General features: G+C 41.6%; 2 long non-coding RNA genes across 2 annotated transcripts in view; one reads left to right on the top strand and one right to left on the bottom strand.

Annotated features, from left to right (window-relative positions):
- The window catches only part of LOC130540869 (uncharacterized), a 55489-nt gene extending 47818 nt beyond the window's left edge, over nucleotides 1–7671 (bottom strand). The window contains exon 1 of the long non-coding RNA XR_008954886.2: nucleotides 6527–7671. This is a non-coding gene — a long non-coding RNA (uncharacterized LOC130540869). The remainder of the gene's footprint in view (nucleotides 1–6526) is intronic.
- A 2304-nt stretch (nucleotides 7672–9975) lies between these two features.
- On the top strand, nucleotides 9976–15545 carry LOC130540868 (uncharacterized). The gene is made up of 3 exons (XR_008954885.2): nucleotides 9976–10433; nucleotides 13000–13218; nucleotides 14210–15545. It is a non-coding gene; the product is annotated as an uncharacterized LOC130540868 (long non-coding RNA).
- Nucleotides 15546–21862: the final 6317 nt, after the last annotated feature.

A 21862-nucleotide genomic window follows, 5' to 3' on the forward strand; every position in this document is an offset into this window, starting at 1 on the left:
ACATCCAAGATCATGGGACCCGCATCCGACAAGGGTGTTCTAGCTGCATCATTCCATGGTGGAATGGCCAGAGAGGGTGAGGGAGAGAAGCAAAAGGGGGCCAAACTCATCCTTCTGTAAGGAACTCCCTCCTGAGATAACAGCATTAATCATTCATCAGGGCAGAGCCCTCACGGCCTAATCACCTTTTAAAGGTCCTATCTCTTAATACTGTTATAATTAAACTTCAACCTACATTTGGGAGGGAACAAACATTCAAGCCACAGTAGATACCAACTTCTTTTTCTGTTGTTAAAGCAACACATTTTTTCTTCTCTGTTACTTGCAGCCTAACCAGATCCTAATAAATACACAAGCTTCTATGTCGACAAATATGTCTACAATGCTGTTTAAATGGCAGCATGGTATTCTAGGATATGGAAGGGCCACCATTTACTCAACCAGCCCATTCTTGGAGGATGTTTAAGCTATTTCCAATATTTTGCTATGTTCAACAAAGTATTAAGGATCTCCCTAGTAGCTAAGCACCCATGTAAATCCTTAGATATCTTAGGATAAACCTGTAAACTAGTTTATGTGTCCTAGTTTAGCTTGGCCCAGCTGGACCATCACACATATTTAAATTTTTTTGAAACATTGCCAACATGCATCTCCAGAGAGGTAGTACATCAAATTATGCTCCTACAAAAGTTGCAGAAACTTGCCTGTCTATCCATACTGTCACCCACAATGGTGATTATTACTTTTTATCTGTGACAATTTGATTTATGCTGGGATTTTGCAGCCAGCACCAAGGTAGCATGTTTTCTCTCAGTCTAATAATAATTTCCCTCTCCCTCATCATCATCACCAGCACTACCAATTTCTCTGCACTATGGGTACTAGCATCAAAAATGTTCCCATCACATTTACTTCATTTTGAGGAAAAGAACAGTTACTACCATTCATTCATTCACTCATCACACCAATATTACTGAATCCTACCTTGGACCAGCATTGTTATGGTAGATCTTGATAATATAGTGACAGACAATACCATCCTTCCCACCATTTACATAGTAGACTGCCTGGGGCTCATAGTCTACTCCCATCTCAGCACATGAGATAGTCCCATTATCACATTCTCTTCTCTCTCTCTCACAGGCACTCACTCACCAGCCATGGAGAACTTAATGGGCATTAGGTTCTTAATCCTGCTGGGTATAATTGGAGATAACCACCCTGGCTGACTGAGCACTATATCAGGCTACTCATGGATGATTTGGTTATTAGACATAATCAGAGTGGCCCTTGTATGCTAAAAAGGAGACTCAGTCTCCATCCCATGGAAGATTACATTTTTCTGACTGCCATCCCTCAGATCTAGATGGTATTGTCTCCCTGACACCCAAATATCTTCAATCATATAACCAAGCCATGGTTCCCATCACTCTTCAAACCCCTGAGCATTCAAGCAACCCAAGGAAGTCAGAGCTCTTGAATCTTCCAGGAATCACAGTCTCTAAGGCAGATGGAATCTTAGAAGAAGTAGAGGATCCTATGTGGTAATTTCTCCCAAGTCACATTTCATGTGCCCTGATTCTACAGTAGCCATTCTCCCACCTTCGCAGCTTTCCAGGGTAGATACGTGGGGGGACATGACACAGGAGCCACGGCCCTTTCCCACACATATCCAGAGTCAGCACGCAGGTGTTAGGGCTCCAAAGAGATGCCCAGATGTTATGATTTGAGGTACAGAAACCTGACAACAGATCCAAGCAAACTGGGATCTCTCTGGATTCTTGACAAGACCCCCAGTCTAGTCATAGAGGTATGCCTTTTGCACATTTGACAGGAAAAACTTATGTTTCTCTCAGCAGCATTCCAAGTTCAAGAAGACAGTATGTGTACATGTGAGTGTATATGTTTACATACATGAGTATGTGTGCTGTGGCAGGGGGCTCTTTGGAAACCTTCTAGCAAATACAGGTGACGGCTTAACAGGTTGATATGGTTTGGCTCTGTGTCCCCACCCAAATCTCATCTCCAATTATAATCCCCACGTGTGGAGGGAGGGACCTGTAATTCCCACATGTCCAGGGAGGAAGGTGATTGGATCATGGGGGCGATTTCCCCCATGCTATTCTCATGATAGTGAGTGAGTTCTCACGAGATCTGATGCTTTTATAGGTGTTTGAAAGTTCCTCCTTCTCTCTCTTTCTCCCTCCTGCTGCCTTGTGAAGAAGATCCTTCCTTCCCCTTCATCTTTGCCATGACTGTAAGTTTGCTGAGGCCTCCCCAGCCATGCGGAACTGCGAGTCAATTAAACCTCTACTTTTATAAATTATCCAGTCTCAGGTATTTCTTTATAGCAGTATGAAAATGGATTAATACACACATGTATGCCAGTTTCTATTCTGCTATTTTCCACAGGGCAAGAGAAAAGTTTTTGAGCTCTGCCCAGTTTTCATTGCACATTCATTTGTTTGTTTTTGTCTGTTCACTGATAGAAGATAAGCCCTCTGAGAGCAGAGGGCTTGTCTATCTTGCTTGGTATTACTTCCCAATAGCCCAGAAGGGTCCCTGGCATATAGTAGTTCCTCAAAATATAAGGTAAACAAATAGGTCATCACATTTCATTGACAAAGCCATCTGTGAGGGAACCTCTATCATTCATTCATATTCTCATTCATACTGTGTGGCTGATGCTACGCCAGACATAAGCCATAGTTAATTTTCTATCTCCACCCTGCCAGGTGCATTTTGGAGCCTAAATGTATCACCAGAGATGGAAATGTGCCCTTGTTAGCATATTTTATCTGTCTCTTCAAATCCATTTTGGAACAAGGGAGGGAAATAAAGACATTTGACTTGTCACTGGCGGTGTAGATGAACTTAGTCCCCCCACCCCACATATACACACACTCACACATATGGGATTCAGTGGAAGAGATGTGGTTCTACTCTACACTGACATCCCTGCCTTTCTCCACAGTGTAGGCAGGCAGGATCCCATTTGACTTAAGCACACGTCTCAAGTTCACCACCTCTCCTCTCCCTCCAACACAGAGTCTCAGCTTAGACTGGGCCTCATCCTCCACAGGACAAGTCTCTCTCATCCTAAGCTGAGAATCTCCAACAGGGAGTATACCTCCAGCCAAGAATCAGGCTAGAAAGCCGGAAGCATGCCTGCAGGCTCAGTCTTCTCAAGGCAATGTTGGGAGAAGGATCCCCAGAGGGCAAAGTCTCCTGCAGCCAGCTCACTGATGATTGACACCTAGGTTTACTGGGGCTGGCTTCAGGGCCTGGGATCAGGCACACTGCCATCTCAACAGATGGGCACATGGGTAGATAGCCAACAGATAAAGCACGAGCAACAAATGTGTTTGTCAAGGGTAGTTTTTCCAGGCAGAAACATCAAAACAGGCTCATCTTTCTCTTTTCTTTTTTTGAAACAGAGTCTCACTCTATCTCCCAGGCTGGAGTGCAGTGGCGCAATCTTGGCTACTGCAACCTCCGCCTCCCAGGTTCAAGCATTTCTCCTGCCTCAGCCACCCAAATAGCTGGAATTACAGGTGCACACCACTACACCCAGCTAATGCTTATATTTTTAGTAGAGACGGGGTTTCACCATGTTGTCCAGGCTGGCCTCGAACTCCTGAACTCAAGCTATCCGCCCACCGCTGGGGCCTCCCAAAGTGCTGGGATTACAGGCATGAGTCACTGTGCCTGGCCCAAAATGGGATCATCTTGAGTCTTCACTCCTGTGCGCCTCTGCTGGAGGCTGGAGCCTGAGTAGCGGGAGGAACCTGAAGAAGAGCTATCTAATTCCTGCAGAAGGAGGAAGGGGTGACACCAGGGAGCATGAGGTTAGGACACCCCTGGAGGGAAACAAAAAATGCCACCCCTTATTTTTTATGCAGTCAACAAGAGGGAGTGAGGTTAGACATGAAATAGATCCCCGGGGGTCTTGCTTCCTCTCACAGCTGAGAAGTTGTTAAAACCCATTTTCTGACACTCACATAGCTATGATGAGCTTTGAAAAAGATCTGGAAATGTGCAAAACATTGACAACTGCCCTGCAATCTTCTCCCTGGGAAATAAGGAGCTCTATCCTCATGAGCTATAAATTATGAATCTCATGAAAAGTATCCAGAGGTAAGAAATGTCAGCCCATGTACTGATACTGCTTTATCCCCACTCACGGCAGACACTGCTAATTGGTTACAATGTATTTAGTATTTTCTCACCAACCTAAGGTTGTACTTCAGACCTTCTTTTCAATAGCCCATATATTCACAGGGTACAACATTCAAAAAAAAAAAAAATACAAAAGGAGAGATATACTTGAGAAACCTTCCTCCCACCCCTGACCCCAAACCACCCTGTTCCCCCCCCAAATGGAGACCGAGGTACCTGGTCTCAATCTCTTGTGAGACAGCATTTTAGGAAACCAATAGCTTTGAAAGGTGAAACTGATCAGATTTAGAATCTAGTTCCATTTCAGAAGAGTGACCCCACTGTGCTTCAGCCAGCAGTGAGCTGAGATGGAGCAGACTTAGTTCTGTAGCAATGACAGAGGTCCAGAAAACACTTTACATCGAGGGGCACTCCTTTGCCTACAATGACCAATACGTTCCTGAGCAACACCTGGACTTCACAGGGGCTGGTGTCCACTGCGCAGGGCGGCACTGTCAGGGCTCTAGCCTCTGCCAGCAGGACCTTTTCATGGACTATCTTAGGCTTGCTCTTAGGGATCGGGGTCAGATACCACACTGGGAAATTTCACAGGGCTGTGAATGCTGATGAAGCCTTGGGAAAGCAAGGGGCAGCAGAGCAAGCACTTGGCCCGGGAATCAGAAGAATCTGGGTCCTTTAATCAGTTCTGGTATCTTTCAGCTGTGTGACCTTGAGAACATCATTTCCCTTGTCTGGCATAAAAAGAGGGGGCTGCCCTGTTGAAGAGCAGTAGAGAGAGTGGTTACGCCCACAAGCTTTCAAGCCAGGCCTGTTAAATTTGAATCTTCTTTACATCACCCACCAGCTTAGTGACAGTATGCAAGACACAGAAGCTTTTGTAACTTTCGTTCCCCACAACTTAAAGTGAGGGGAATAATAGTACCTACTTCATGAGGTTATTGCAATAATTAAATGGGTTCACAATACATTTAAACCACGTGGCAAATACCTAACACATGATAAGCACTCAATAAATGCCAGCTATTATTTTATGATGACTTCCAAAGGTGGCATTATATCGTAACAGGAATAGACAGAGGAATGAACTACCTATTTTAATACTAATACTCCTGATGACAACTGGCTACCAAGTTATTAGAAATTTCTCACTTGGCTATGGCTGCCACCCATGTACTCCAAAAATAGTGTCATTAATTGTTGCAGTCAATGATTACCATTAGGGAGGTTTAGGGTGATGACCATCTTCCACCAAAATAAAGCTTTTACCTTATCACCAAAATCACCTAGGCCAATAGAGAGATTAGAAAATGCTTGCAGGGAAACCTGGCATTTGGATCCTAAACCCTAAAGATGGGGTCATGACTTTTCTTCTCTGTAAACAAAATGTAGGAGATCTGTTTGGTGGTGAGAGGGTTCGGGTCTCATGTTATCAAAGTGGCATCAGATTTCCATTAAGGCCTCCTCTTGATATGTATTATTAGGAAAACTGTTATGAGTTCAATCGTGTCCTCTAAACACATATGTTGAAGTCCTAATCCCTGGTACCTGTGACTATGCTTTTATAGAGTCTTTGTAGATGTAATCAAGTGAAGACAAGGTCATACGGAATGAGAGTGGGTCCCAATCCGACATGGTTGATGTCTTTGTAAGAAGAGGAAAAGAGACAGACATGCATGGGGAGAAAGCCCTGTGATTACAGAGGCAGAGCTTGGAGAAATGTGTCTACTCCAAGCCAAGGAATTACAAGGATTTCCAGCTAACACCAAAAACTATGAGAAAGCATAGAACACATTTTCCCCTACATCCTTCAGAGAGAGTATGGCCCTACAGACACCTTTATTTCAGACTGGTAGCCTCTAGAACTATAATGAAATAAATTTCTCTTGTTTTAAACCACTCAAGTTTGTGGTAATTTACTACAGCAGCCCTAGGAAACTAAGACAGTCCTTGATGAAGGTAGATTGGGAGCTTGGTTTTAAAAAAAATCAAGGAAAGATAAACGCACAAGATCTTTGGGGAAATCTATGACTATTCTCATTTGCACATATTTAGAGAATTATGCACATAAGGACTCTACCAGTAACATCCTGCTAACACAATTCTCATTGTAGGGACGACCTGGCTATTCCTTCACACTGGAAAGCTCTTGGTCCTGGACCTTACCAGGTAAACTTCCTTCTAGCATTCAGCTTCCTGTGTAAATTTCACCTCCTCTGAGACGCCCCCATGGACTGTCCTCTTAATAGTAGCTTAAAACTCTAGATCATCTTTGTTTTTTTCTATTATGTTGTTCCAAAATGTAATACCATATGAAATCCTCTTGTTGACTTGCTCCTGTTTGACTTACCTGACTCCACTGTGGTGGGATGTGAACACCACTAGAGGATGGTGCTGTCTTGGTTTCCACCATCTCTAGAACCCAGACAAGAGCCTGGCTTGTAACAGGCACACGATTCCATATTCCATCATGTCTAAGATGATCTCAATTGTGAGATGCATCACCATTACTGTGTGTGACATTAAAAAAAAGTGCTGCTGATTAAGCTCCAACCTGACAATGATGAAGAAACATAACCCAACCTTAGAGATGTTAAATTACAAAAAAAAAAAAATGTGTCTTAGATACAATGAAATATGGTAAAGGTTTCCACACAGCGTTCTGTTCTTGAAATAATCACTCAAGCCCTGTAAAGACCAATGTGGAAGTTGTAGCGCTGCCCCTGAGCACAGTTCTCAGAGTGTGAGTGGAGGGAGAGAGTAAGGTAGGTGTCAAAGAGGACCTGCAGATGGGGCCAATGCATCTGCAGCAAGGAACATTCTGGCCATTTCTGAGACTCATGATGATGTCCCAGAGCTTTAGAACCCTAGTATACCCTAGACCACCCAAACGTCCCACAACCTATTGAATCTCACAACATATGTTTGGATAGCACTTCCCAGCCTACAACGCACTTTCTCAGGGATTCTCAAACTTCCTCCCACCTCACATCCTTTTAAGGCAAGTGAGTGTGGGAACTCTGGTTCAGGGAAGTTAAATCACTTGCCTAAGGTCATGCAGATCATTAATGCCACAGCCAAGACCTGAGCACGTTCTCCTAAAGCCAGGTCAGGCCTCTTGCCACATACTCCATTGACTCTAGTGCCTAACCCATGCTCATCACAGAGCTCACATTGGAACCATTGTTAAACAGACTCTAATGGAAATGACTTCGTTCAGCTGGTGAACATTTTGGAAGATTCCAGAAAAACATGAACAAGTGTTTGAGTGCTCTTAAGGGGATTGTCTAATATCTTGGCTCCTGACTCATCCTTAGAAGTCTTCCAGCCACCTTGTACCCATTTCAAGCCCAAGGGCTCTTTAACGTAAATGAGTTACTGAGCAGGTGAGAGAAAAAGTCTGGGCCCCTTTGAGGGGGTATATTTTGGAGCAGTTTGCTGTTTTCTTAAAGCTTGGGGAAGAGTGAGCAGTAATCAATAGTGAAATCTGCCTGAATCTCGGAGGCTCGATGAAGGTGTTTTTGAAGCACATCACAGAGGTTGATTTTCTGTTATTTAGTGCCAAAAGTTATTACCTCAGCAGCAGTGCAATGTCTAATTTATACCAAATTGTTAGCTGAAATCTATTAAAGTTTATTAGCCCCATCTCAGAATACAGTAACATCTCACTGCTTCAGTTCCTGTTTAAATTGACCAGCTGGTTTAACTCTATTAGCTTTGAGGCTGAGATAAACTGGAGTCCACAGGAGCCATCCACAGCGCTGGGGAGAATGAGTACAGATGAAGCTCAGGGTATTTGGGGTGTTAGCTGCTACCAAATTGCTTCAGGCTTCATCTCTCTTGCTGCAGCCTCTACCCTGTTATTGTATTACCTACAGGATAGGGAGCGTCCTCAGAATTCAGAAAGCAGTTGTCAATGGGCTGGAGCTTTCAGCAGATAAGGAGGCATTTCTGGAATTGTGAGGCTGTTGGCCTACCACCAGGACTTGGGGCAACTTGAGTTGTCTGAAAGGAGAAGGGATTTTTTTTTTTTTTTTTTTTTTTTTTTGAGACAGAGTTTTGTTCTTATTGCCTAGGCTGGAGTGCAATGGCACGATCTCAGCTCACTGCAACCTCCGCCTCCCACGTTCAAGGGAGTCTCCTGCCTCAGCCTCCCAAGTAGCTGGATTATAGGCACGTGCCACTACACCTGGCTAATTTTGTATTTTTGTAGAGATGGGGTTTCGCCATGTTGGTCAGGCTGTTCTCAAACTCCTGACCTCAGGTGATCTGCCCTCCTGGGCCTCCCAAAGTGCTGGGATTACAGGCATGAGCTACCACACCCGGCCAAGAAAGGGATTTTTTAAGACATTCCCCAAATTGCCAGCAAGCCCATGACTTCTAGAGCGCACTTCCAGCTGGATGGAGGGAGGACAAAAGATTTAACTTTACCAATAGAGAGATATTCTGACCTTAGGTCTATCCTATCTGTCTCCAGGGTAAGGATCCCAAAGAAATCGGACCACGCCCATATGGAAGCATTTAGGTAGAGGCTGAACGACCCTCCACAATGATACACAATGTTCAGTCATTTTGGACAGCCTGAAGCAGTGGGCATATTGGCCTTAAAAGTCACCCAGATCTGGTTGGAAAGCCAACCTCATTGCTTACTGGCTGCACAGTCTTGAAAAAGTGACCTGGCATTCTTGGTCCCAGTTTTCTCTCCAGGAAAAATGGCTTTTCATGACAGTTTGAGTATTGCACATGAAGCATCTAGCAAAGCCTCAAGCACATGGTAAATATGTAATCAGCATTAGTTTCCTTATCTTTACCTCTCTTGGCATTTTACAGTCATTGAGTTAATTATATTTTCATTTTGCTCTATGCTTCTTTTAAGCTCCCTCGTGCTCATTATCTCAAGTCTGAAAAGAACCCAAAGAAGTAGGTGGAGCAGGAATTTATAGCCCTGTTTTACATGTTAGGAAATCCTTGATTTAGAGAGGTTAAGAAACCCACCCAATGTCACACTGTTCCTGTAGAAGGAGGTAAGAAGGCTGAGTTCCTAAATTCCACTCCAGCTCACCACGTGGTTATGATGCCGCAGAGTTCTATAAGGAAGATGGACTTCAGAAAAGCAACTAGCACACCAAGCCCCAATGTTAGGGCCAGAGCTGTGTTGTCTCAGTGGTAGCAGAAGCAAAATTCACAATCCTAGTGCTTGACACATAGAAGGTGCTCATCATGTGTGCACTGAATGAATGAACTGATGAACCAAGCTAAACTCACTCCATCAGGATCTCCCGAATAAAAGTAGGAAGAAGCTATGTTAAACGAGAGATAAAGGGCAAAAATGGTAGAAAGACTTAGAGCTTCTAAGTAACTGACCATGATCCTTCAGTGAATACACGTAAAATGCGCTCCATTCTGAGTCAAAGGCAGCCAGACCATCCCTGGCAGGAGAGAGAAGGCTCCTGGGGCATTGGACTATTGGTGCCCAAGGGGTGGAGCTCCCCAGGCAGTCAGCCTGACTCCCCACACCTTCTGCCTGGCTATTGATACCAAACCTCCAGCACTTGACTCTCTTCAAGACCCCTTGAACTTTTGTCAATACACTCTGTATCCCTGGTACCAAGCAAAGGGCCTGACTACAAAACTGGCTTTTCTGTGTTAAATAAAGGAGGTCAAATAAAGCAGATGTTATTAGCTCCACTTTATAGCTAAGGAAAATTAAGCCCAGGAAATGAGTCCAGTGGAAGGAAGGCTTTCATTCCTTCACAAATATTAATTCAATAATTCAATAGAGTCTCCATACCTGCACTGTCTTAGGTGCGGGGAGATACCATGATAAAAGAGCAGACAATGTTGCTGCCCTCAAGGAGCTGACATTCTAGTGGAGGAAGACAGATGCAAAAAGGAATGTATGCCCACATCACACAACTAAATTGTGGCATGATGGAGTTCAAGAAAATATGGATACAGAGAGCAAGGTTTGAGGGTAAATTTAACCAAGGTAGGGTAATCAGAGGAGCCTGATCTGAAAAGGCAGGAATTAAAATAAGCTCTAAAGGATTATTAGAAACCAGGGAGAGAGGAGCTGACTGGTAGAAATGGAGAGTGTTTCAGGGAGAGCAAAAAGCCCATTCAAAAACCTCATGCAAAGAAGAGTTGGGCAATTTGAAGAATTGAAATGAAACTCTAGGACTGCGCACGGAGAATGTGAAGAAGTGAGGAGGGGTTGGAGCTGGAGAGATAGGTGGGACTGGATCCCATACAACTTGGTAGGTCATAGATTTTATTGTAAGTAAAACTGGAACCTCAATGGCAGGGTATTAAACAAGGAAATGACATGACTAATTTATAATTTAAGATTACCCTCTGCTGTAGGACGAAAATGGGGGGGGTTGTGGAAAATGGACCTACAGCATAGTAGGTCATGGGTTTTATTGTAAATAAAATTGGAACTTCAGTGGAGAGGTATAAAACAAGAAAGTGACATGATTAATGCACAATTTAAGAAGATTGCCCTCTGCTCTAGGGTGAAAAATGGATGGGGCAGGGGGCCAAGCATGGAAGCAGGTTGGCAAGTTGGGAGGCCATTCCAGTTGGGGCAAGAGATAATGATGGCTTTTCTTGGACTGGTAGAGACTTAAGAGGAGGCTTTACTGCAGACAGAGAGTAGTTAAAGCTACAACCAAAACCAGAGCATGGGTCTCCTAATTGTCCAGCTGGATCCTTTAAACTGACCATGCTCTGATGGTATATGGGACAAAGGAAGATGACTGGTGGGGAAATACGAAGGTCATTAAGAGAATACATCTAGAACACTGCACCCAAACTAGAGTCCACAGCCCCTCAGGGTCCACACACATTCTCTCCAAAATAAATTTTCATTTCACATGAAGTTTCAGCGACAAGCAAGAATAAATCAATGGAAGCATGTTGTGGATTATTTGCATGGCCACCTTCTCATTGAGTTCAGCCATATGATTTCAGAAAAGACTTTGCTTTTGTAATTTGCCATCCTCTAGGCTCCTAATACTACTACCTGTGTTACCTGCAGAAAAGAACAGAGAAAGATCCAGTGCAAAAACTCATAGGAAATGATCAATTCATGCCAAGTGATGAGAACTAGAGAAGAGAGATGAGAGCATTGTTCATACACGGTGGTCTAGGTCTCCTACCCCAAGAGAACTTGTAACAAAGCCCAAAGTACAACAGCCACATTTAAAGAGAAGATTCCATTTCAGCCAGACAACATGATTCATCATATTTATTTAATATTGTTAATTTGGATTTTATTATATCTGTACTGATGTTTGTATTTAATTTCTAATTTGTTTTGGTTTCATAATTGACTAAAACAATAAGCACAAAGAGTTTCTATCTGACTTTATATATTAACATTTTAATAAAAGTCTTTTATATACTCATTGGGATCCATGGTAATTATTTTCCTCTCAAAAGGGTCTGTATATAACTCAAGTTTGAGAAACCCTAGTCTCAATGAAATAAAAATCAAACAATGGGCTGCCCTATTCTAGACTACATGATTTTGCTTTTTAGTGGTGGCAGGGAGGAAGAAGGAGTACCAGGAAGAGGAATCATTTATTCTTCCTGGTACAACTCCGAGAAGGTGCAAAATCTGTTAAAAGTTAAGTTTAAAAGAATGGGCTTAAATTATGTTAATTTATTATTGGACTCTCCCATTACAGTAGAGTATAGTTTCTACCTCTTAAAATGAAAAGCAAGTCGTGGTTTTCAGAATCCCATAGGAAGAAGCTCAGTGAGTTCAACACATGAAGTTCTCCTTCTAACACTGGAATGATTGTGGATTCTTGGGTCTGTTTCCTGACAAAGTAGTTAGCTTGAAGGCAAGCGCCACGCCCTGTGGAAACTAAGTTCCTATTCCCCTTCTCAGCCTCACATGGAGTGGAACTGTGGGTAAAATCATCAGGACTTTTAAATTTTTCTTTCTCCTCCTCTTTTGGTTGTCTCCTGGGCCTATCATGTAAATAAACCATGCACATAAGCAGCAGAATTCTGAAGCTATTGTACAGGGTAATGTTGAATTTTCGTGAAGGAGAGGAGGTCAAAAACAGTGGGTGTTATTTTCTATGTGGCACTCAAAGTATTCAAGGTAAGCTTGAGTATCTTGGGGTGAATATTTTTTAAAAGAGACAAAGATAATTTTTGCCCAAGACTTGCACTGATGAACAGTGCCATTCATCAGCTCTCTGATGAAGCATATAGAAATTCCAACACCTAAAAAATGGAGGCAGGACATCAGAAGACCCAGACCAGGAAAGTGAGCTTGGACAGAAAGAACAGGTGACTACTGATGTCTTGACAGTGCTTCTGTTCACCCAGCTCCAGGATGGAATAGTCCATCCAAAATTCAAGAGAGAATGAAAGCCAGTTGTGATAGCCCAGAGAAGGTGGTGGCTACTAAAATAGATTTCCTTTGTTTTGTTCATCCCACTGACCTCTGTCACTCGTCATTCCCAAGGTACACAGAGCGCATTCCTGCCCCATTGCTTTTTAGGTAAACATTAAACAGCACTGCACATGGAAAGAAGCCAAAGTGTTTGATAATTCAGCAGCAGCAGCAAACCTGAGTGTTTCTGTGCAATGCAAATTGCTTTGGCTTCCACACAGCTCCTGTCGCTTCAAGTGCGGATGGTAAATAGCCTTCCTTGGGATTACTATCAAGTATTCATTTTAACAACATTAATTTACAACATGTTATCCCACTTTACATTGTGCTACATGACTTATTCACAGAGCCAGCCCTTCGGCGCCTGATGTTGATTCATTCTAATCACCGCACTTGCCTATGATTTTTAGGTTAATGGGACCTGGACTGGAAAAGGATTGTTTGTGTGGGAATCATTCATGGCAAAGGCAGTGACACCTCCTTCAAAAACCTGTGTCTTTCTGGCAGAGTGTTGCTGGAGACGGCCACTGGAGAGGCTGAGTCAAATCAATCTCCTCACCTGAGGACTTCCTAAGACCAGCACACTGAAGGACCAGCAGCAACAACAATAATGCTAATGCTCCCTTATGGTAAGTTACACTTTCCAAGTCCCATCTAATCTATTATTCTCACAATAACCCTATAAGGTAAATACAGTGGGTGGTTTAAGAGTATGGGATCTGGAGACTGTGTCTTGGGTAGAAACTTGATCTATTACTTTCTAGCCAAGTGACCTTGGGCAAGTGACTCAATCTTTATTTCCCTCAATTTCCTCATCTTAAAAAATGATATATAATAGCTGTACATATTTTGGGGGTACACGTGATATTTTGAGACCTGTGTACAATCCAGAATGATCAAATCAGGGTTGGAATACCCATTACCTCAAACATTTATCATTTGTTTGTGTTGGAAACAGAACAATTTTTCTCTTCTGGCTACTTTGAAATATGCAATAAATTATTATTAACTATAATTTCTCTACTGTTCTATAGAATATTAGATATACTATATTATATTAGTAATACGTAGTATATTTATACTATATTATATTAGTAATATGTAGTATATTAATACTATAATACTAGAACTTATTCCTTCTATTTAACTGTATGTTTGTATTCATTAACCAACTTCTCATCCACCCTCCACGCTACCCTTCTATGCCTCTGATAACCATCACTGTACTCTCTAACAAATATGGTATTTGTCTTTCTTTGCCTTTCTTATTTCACTTAACACAATGACCTCTAGTTCCATCCATCTTGCTGCAAACGACAGGAGTTCTTTCTTTTTTTATGGCCGAATAGTATTCCACTGTGTTTATATGTAACATTTTCTTTGTCCATTCATCCACTGATGAGCACTTAGGTTGATTCCATTTCTTGGCTCTTGTGAACAGGGCTTCAGAGACCATGGGAGTTCAGATACTTCATCTTTAAAATGGGGATAGCAATCATAGTTACTACACAGGGTTGTTGGCAAGTAAGTGGATTGTTACAGTAAAGCAGGTAGAACAGAAACTGGCACGTGGATTATGGTAGTTCATAAACAGTACTGTTTCTCTTCTTTCCTGTCCAGGACAAGACTGCAATTCTCTGCCTGCTGAAGCTCAGCTATGACCACGTGACTTGCCTTGGCCAATGAAAGAGGAAGAGTATGTAACACTGCTGAATGGAAGCAAGTGGCCCCTGCCCCTGCTGCAGAGATTCTAGACATGTGTGCCATGCTGGAGCAAGGAGACAGGGAGTCCTGGAGAAAGGAGACATGGAACAGAGCTCCCAGCCCAGTCAATATGTAACATGAGTGAGAAATAAATAACACTTTGTTGCTAGAAGCTTTTTTTTCAACTGAAGTATAACTCAGCTTCCCCTGACCCATGCAGAAAGTCATCTATCAATGTTAAGTATCACTAAATTTATTTTACAGAAGAAGAATCTAAAGCTCAGAGTAGTGGTCTCAATATCACTCAGCAATTATGTGATGGAAGCATACTGAAGGCCCACGTTTTAAAGTGGACACCAAGGGGAATATAGCATAAATAGAAATTTTCTAACTACAGGGAATTCTTGCTATACAACTGCAAAGAATAGGCCCCACTACTTCCTAGCTGTGCCTCAATTTCCTGATCAGTTAAATGGGACTAATAAAAGAGCAGCTAGTGGCTGGGCGCGGTGGCTCACGCCTGTAATCCCAGCACTTTGGGAGGCCGAGGCGGGCGGATCAAGAGGTCAGGAGATCGAGACCACAGTGAAACCCCGTCTCTACTAAAAATACAAAAAATTAGCTGTGCGCAGTGGCGGGTGCCTGTAGTCCCAGCTACTCGGGAGGCTGAGGCAGGAGAATGTAGTTAACTCGGAAGGCGGAGCTTGCAGTGAGCCGAGATCGCGCCACTGCACTCCAGTCTGGGCGACAGAGGGAGACTCTGTCTCAAAAAAAACGACAACAACAAAAAAAAAAAGAAAAAAAGAAAGAGTAGCTAGTGCAAGAGATGGAGAAGGGATTAAATGAAAATACATGTAAATTGCTCATAAGATTATCTAGAATAAACCGAACATTCAAAAATGTTAGTTACTATTATTATTAAGTAACAATTGCTATTATAATCCTAATATCACCTGTTTCTCATCAGTCAGTGGATACAAGCAATTACATTTACATAAATATGTAAAGCAATAAAGCCAAACCAGAGACTCCTAATCGCCTTCCTGCTTAGTGCTTCTTCATCCTGTTAATTTAATTCCGGTCTCTACCTCCACGGGGCCAATTCCTCCTACTGTGGAACATCTCCTTTACCAAGAAGCCTTTCCTGCTCACTTTCACCCAAGACTGTTATGTGCTCCCATAGAACCTGATACCACATGTTCATAAGATGCGTCCTGGGTCTTTTTACCATTGGTCAAGGTCTATCTTCCCAGCTGGATTGGAAGCTCCATGAGGGAATATACCTGTCACGTTCACAATGGTAGGAGCTCGATATTTATTCATAAGAAAAAATAAACAGATAGACACAGGGACAGATGCTATCAGCAGCCACTTACAGAAGAAGCACCTTCAGCAACAAACATGTCAAATGGTGCTCAGTTTCACTAATATTAAAGAAATGTACAAAAAAAGAGATTATTTTCACTAAAGAGATGGGCCAAAAACCAAAAGCCAACATTGATAACATTAAGTGCAGGAAACAGTAGGGAGAGGAGAGCAGATTCACACTGTATTAAAACATTGGTACAATATTGTGGAGGGTAACTTACCAGTATCTATTGAAATGTTACATGTGACCTAATAATTCTATTTCTGGGATTCTACTCTACAAAAATAATAGTGTGAGTATGTAAAGATAAATATGCAAGTGTTCTCATTACAGTATTTTTTGTAACAGTAAATAAAATTGAAACAATTTAGAATGCCCATCTTTGGGAAATTGGTTAAGTAAAATCTGGTACATCTATATGATGAAATATTACATCGTAATATAAATTTTTGTTGTATGATTCACTAGAGTAGAAGCTTTGTCTTGTTCACCACTAAAAAAACACCAGGCACATAGACAGTGATCACTAAATATTTGTTGTATACATTAATGAATATATGGTAATTGAAACATTTTAATGATATAGAATTAAGAGAAAAGATTTAGCCATTTTGAGTAACATCCAAAAATTGTTTTCAAATGCATGTAGTTGAAAAACTTGCTCAAAATTGTATATCTCAATAGATAGATAAATAGATGGGCAAATAGGAGGCAGATAGATAGAGGAATAACTTTGCTCCATAATTTTAACAATGCTTTTCTTTGGAAGGTGAATCTGATAGTGCTGGAGTTTGTAAGGAGTGGAGAGGCAATTCTTTCCTTCTCATTTTGAATAATTCATTTAACCCCTGATATTATAGATTAGTTTTCTTTCTTTTTGCTATTTTTCTGAATGTGTCAAATAAAAAACATTTTTATCATATAATAAATAATGATTGTTTGTCCGAACAATCCTAGTATGGAAAATTAGGAACTAAGACCCCTTCAAAGTCACACTCACTTATTTCTGTAATCCTCAAAGGAAGTTTTTCCCCCTACCCAACCTATTTTTTTAAAAAGCAGCCAAGTATATCAATGGGCATTCGTTCATGGAAAAGGGAAGGTTGCTTATACAAGTACTATCTGGACTCAGCTCAGCTAAGCAAATACACGCATGAGCCTTTGAATGAGATGGAGTTGGAAGGAGGGAGATAGAAAGATGAAGAAATCATCCTCCAAAAGATTACCATTTTGTAAATGGATCATGAAAATTGTGATTTACCACAAATCACTACAAGCTAGCAGACCTTGATTTGAACTCTCTGTTCCAACATAACTGTGTGACTATGCAAAAGTTATTTCAATTCTTTGAACTCAGCTCTCTTATCTGTAAAAGGAGAGTCATCTATTAGGGTAATTAGCATTAACAGCTCTGACAAACAAACCCCAAATTTCAATAGTTTAATACAATCAAAATTAATTTCTCACTCACACAAAATTCAGTATTTATGTTCCTGGTTGGGTGGTTCTACCAGATAGCTTTCTACCCAGTAGTGTGTCTTAAACTGGGTCCCACAGTGAGAAAAGGCAAAGGCTTATGTGGAAGTGCTTTGTTAGCAAGTATGGTATTAGAGAACAACAGTGAAAACAAGGAGAGTATAGCAGGTAGAGGAAAAGTGAGCAGAAGGTTGCCTTGTTGCATTGTCTGCCACTGAGGGCGGTGGGCTGTGTGGTCCTGCGGACTCAAAAAAAAAATCATAAAATGGGCCATAAGACTATATGTCTTGTAGGATAAGGGTGAAGCGTTTATCCCATTGGCTCCCATCCCCTTGGATCAAAACTTTACTCCAACGAGGCTTTCCCACTTGTCCCCATGTCTGTCCTCCATATGTTCTCCAGCACCACTGAAGCCCTTGGTGTACATATAAGAGTTGCATGACTGAATTCTCATGGAGAGCCGGCAACCATAGCAGTGGCTGGAGCATTGTCCAAGTGAGACCTTGAGAATCTGAAGGGGTGCATTTGAGATGTCTCATGCATAGAGACCCAGGGAGGTGAGTACAAAGGGTATAGGCTTCTTCCATATTACAGCCTGACCATCTTCACCCATGGCCTCCATGCCCCGGAAGGGGAAGATGGAGAAAAAGAAAAAGCCAGGCCTGGAGGTAGCAAATGTCATTCCTACCCACATTCCACTGATCAGATCTTATCACACACACCTCCATCTTCCCATCAAAAGGAATATCTTAAAAATATACCCTTCCTGAGAGCCCAAGAGAAAAAAAGAAATGATTTGGTGAAAAGATAACCTGTTTCTTCCACTGGCTACACTGGCAATCTCTCATAGCTGTTGAGGGCTCTGAGATCATGTATGTTCCAGGAACTGGATGTTCCAGGCACATAGAGGGCAGTTGACAAATGATACCTCTAATTAACATTCTGCAAAATGAAAATTATATTTGGCTCTAAAAGGTATTCCTCTATGAGAAAGCTAGAAAAATGACCTCGGCTAGCAGAGATCTTATTCAAAAGTAGGAGGATTGGTGCTAATTTTGCCCATATAATGGACTTACGGTTACACTCCCTATTGTCTGGGCATCACGAAATGAAATTGCCAAGCATGACTTGGGCAGAGGGTTACACACAGGAAACCAGCCCCCTTGCTACCAAGTTAGGCCATTGCTGTGGACGTGTACAGGCAAGTATCACATTCTTATTGGATGTCTCTCCCGCCAAGTGGACAATTACTAACCAGATGAAACAACATTACCCAGGGGTTCAGGAAAGGAGTGCTCACATTTATAGTCTGCCTGGAATTCTCTTACCTTGTAGCTTCACAAGGATAAGGTGATCTTTGCCTATACCCTGGTTTAAAGTTGGGGAAATAGGATAAGTGTCTGGCATCCAAACTCTGCTTGGCATCTGTGATTGTTAATTTTAGGTCTCAATTTGACTGCATTAAGGTATACCCAGATAGCTGGTAAAGCATTATTTCTGGGTGTGTCTGTGGGGGTGTTTCCAGAAGAGACGCATTTAAATCAGTGGACTGAGTAAGGAAGATCCACCCTCATCCTATGTGAGTGGGTACTATCTAATGAGCTGAGGGCCTGGACAGAATAAAAAAGCAGAGGAAAAGTGAATGCTCTCTCTCTTCTGGAGCCAGAATACCCTTCTACTCCTGTCCTTGGACATCAGAGCTTCAGATTCTCTGGCCTTTGGATTCTGGAGCTGGCATTAGCTCCCCTGGTTCTCCAGATGACCTACGGTGAGTCTTCTCAGCTTCCATAATCATGTGAGCCAATTCACCTAATAAGTCCCCTCTCACATATCTATGTCTATCTCTAGCTGTATCTCTATAGCCACATCTATATCTCTATCTCTCTATCTATCTATCTATACATCTATCTATCTCTCATCTCTCTGTCTAACCTATCCATCTATTTATCTATCTATTCATCTATCTATCTATCTATCTATCTATCATCTATCTCTGTGTCTGCCTGTCTAACCTACCATCTAATTATCTATCTATTCATCTATATACCCATCCATCCATCTATTTATCTGTTCATTTGTCTATCCATCTATCTATTCATCTATCTGTACATCTATCAATTCATCTATTATTTATTATCTAATATACAATTTATCTATCCATCTAATCTATCATCTATCTATCTATCTATCTATCTACTTATCTATATATCCATCCATCCATCCATTCATCCATCCTATTGGTTCTGTCTCTCTGGAAAACCTTGATTAATACAGCAGCCATTTTAAAAATACTTACTGATCAGGTGCAATGTGCCAGGCTCTCTGCTAAGTGCTGGGGACACAGCAGAAATGAGTCAGAAGGTCATAGTTTTGGTCCAGTGAGAGAGAAAGACATTGAGTAATAACCACACAAATAAAGATCTAATTACAAATTGGAGAAGTGTGATAAAGGAAAAATACAAAGTTCTATGACAGTTGCCATATAGTGCCCATCCTCCCTTTCTCATTCACCACCAGAACTCTACTTTTTAGCTGATATAAAGCCTTCAAAAACAAAACAAAACAAAAAAAGATTAGATTCCCTCAGACTCTTTTGCAGATAGGTATGGTCATCTGACTAAATCCTAGCCAATAGGATATGAGTAAAAGTGGAGGGTTGTTCTACTTTCTTTTCTTCCTTCTAATTGGTTGGAAGTCAGATGTGATGGCAGGAGCTACAGCAACATTTCTGGACTTCCAGTCAGAAGCCATGTTGAAGAAGGAGCCTGGTCCTTCATGACCGTGTAGTTGCCTAACACCCTTTAACCCACACTTCTGCATGTGAGAGAAAGAAACACTGCTATTTGAAAATCTATTCGTTGAGAAAGCAGGGCCTGTTTTTAGTAAGACTGTCTAATATGAGAGTTGAAAAGGAACTAAGCACATGAAAAGTGAAGGGGAAGTGCTCCAGGCAGAAGGAATCTCAGGTGCAATAAACTGAAAGAAAGTCAGAGTGGCTTAAAGGCAAACAGCAAGAAGAAAGTGATGTGGAGTGAAGTAAGCAGGGGATGGCTTTGCAATTAAATAGGTGTTCATTCCTGGGCCTGTCATTTACCTCATAAGTCCTCAGTTTCCATATCTGTTAAGTGGGAATAACGAGCAGCCTTCTGCTCCCAGGGTTGCTGTAATGATCCAATGATAGGTTGAGAGGAGGAAACAGCATAACACATTGGTGCAGAGCACTGGCATTCCAACCAAGTTCAACCAAGTGCAAATCCTGTCTCTCCACTGACTAGTTGTGTGACTGCTAATTACATACAAACACCTCTGTGCCTGTTTCCCCATCTATAAAATGGAAGTAGTAATAGGATTTATTTCATAGGGATGCTGAGAGAATGAAATTAGTTAATATTTGCCAAGCACTGAGAATAGTACCTGCCACATACTAAGTTCTATATATATGCTTGTTAAATAAATCAAAAAGTGTTTATGACTTTGAAGATTTACATTAGCTATAGTTACCATAGACTTTCACTGTAGATTGAAACTCTTGTGGATTTTGACTTTTTCCAGTCACTTTTCACTACTTCCTAGCATCTAAGGAAGTGCTTCCTTTTAGAATAGTCTCATTAAAAGAGACTTTTCAAGGAGGAAATTAAGAGAAGTACTTCAGGTGCAGTGACTTTTCTGGCCCCCATTTCCTCTCCACCTGCAGCAATGGGGATAATCATAGTCCCTATTTTCCAAGACATTTGTAAGAATAAGGTGTTGTACATAAATAGGGATTGGCAAGCTTTTTCTGTAAAGGTCCAGACAGTAAATATTTTAGGCTTTGTGGGTCATATGATTTCTACTACGACAGCTTAACCCCGCCTTCATAGCCCACAAGAAGCCATAAATAATAGGTAGAGATGAACACAGTTCATTGAATGGATGAATGAACATAACTGTGTTCCAATGAAACTTTACTTATGGACATTGTGATTTGATTTTCATGTAATTTTTATGAGTCATAAAATATTCTTTTTCTGAATTTTTAAAAATTATTTTAAAATATGTCAAAACAATTCTGAGCATGCCGGCTGCACAAAAAGAAGCAGTGGATTAGACTTGGCCCATGAGCCGTAGTTTGCCCACCCTTGTCTGTAAATATTTGGTACAATATCTGGCACATAGTAAGTGTTCATTAGCTATTGTTAACTTGTTTGTTATTACTATTAACAAGGGAGCACTGGACATTAGTTCTGCAACCTGTCATTCTATAAGCACCAGAAAATCAGTTCTTGCCTGGGCCTTTACTTTTTCCTTTTGTCTTTTAAGCAGCTGAACCTGACCTAGGTAGGGGCTGGGAGTTGGGGTGGAGATAGAAGAGGAGGGCTGTGTGAAGTCAATGCCTTGGTTCAATGGCTTCCTAAACATCCTGACTGCTTGGACCAAAAACTGCCAGCTTGAAAGGGGCTTTATAAATGGAGAGCCTGTAAAGCAATTCAGAATCTGATTTTGCTGCAAAAGCATGATTTTAACAGATCTGTAGCTGTTCCCAACCTTTTAACACTGTCTCCTGTGAGTCAAGAGATTTTGATCTTGTAACTAAATTGACTCTGTCGCAGGTTTGCCATCCGCCTGGGTAAATTCTGTGACATGCACAGCTTCAGACCAAACCCCCTTTCACAAAAAAATAAATAAATAAATAAAAAACCTCTTCTGTACCCAGTCATCAGTTATCCCCTATTTCCTTTTCTCCA

This window comes from Pan paniscus, chromosome 18, assembly GCF_029289425.2.
Source record: "Pan paniscus chromosome 18, NHGRI_mPanPan1-v2.0_pri, whole genome shotgun sequence".
Lineage (NCBI taxonomy): Eukaryota > Metazoa > Chordata > Mammalia > Primates > Hominidae > Pan > Pan paniscus.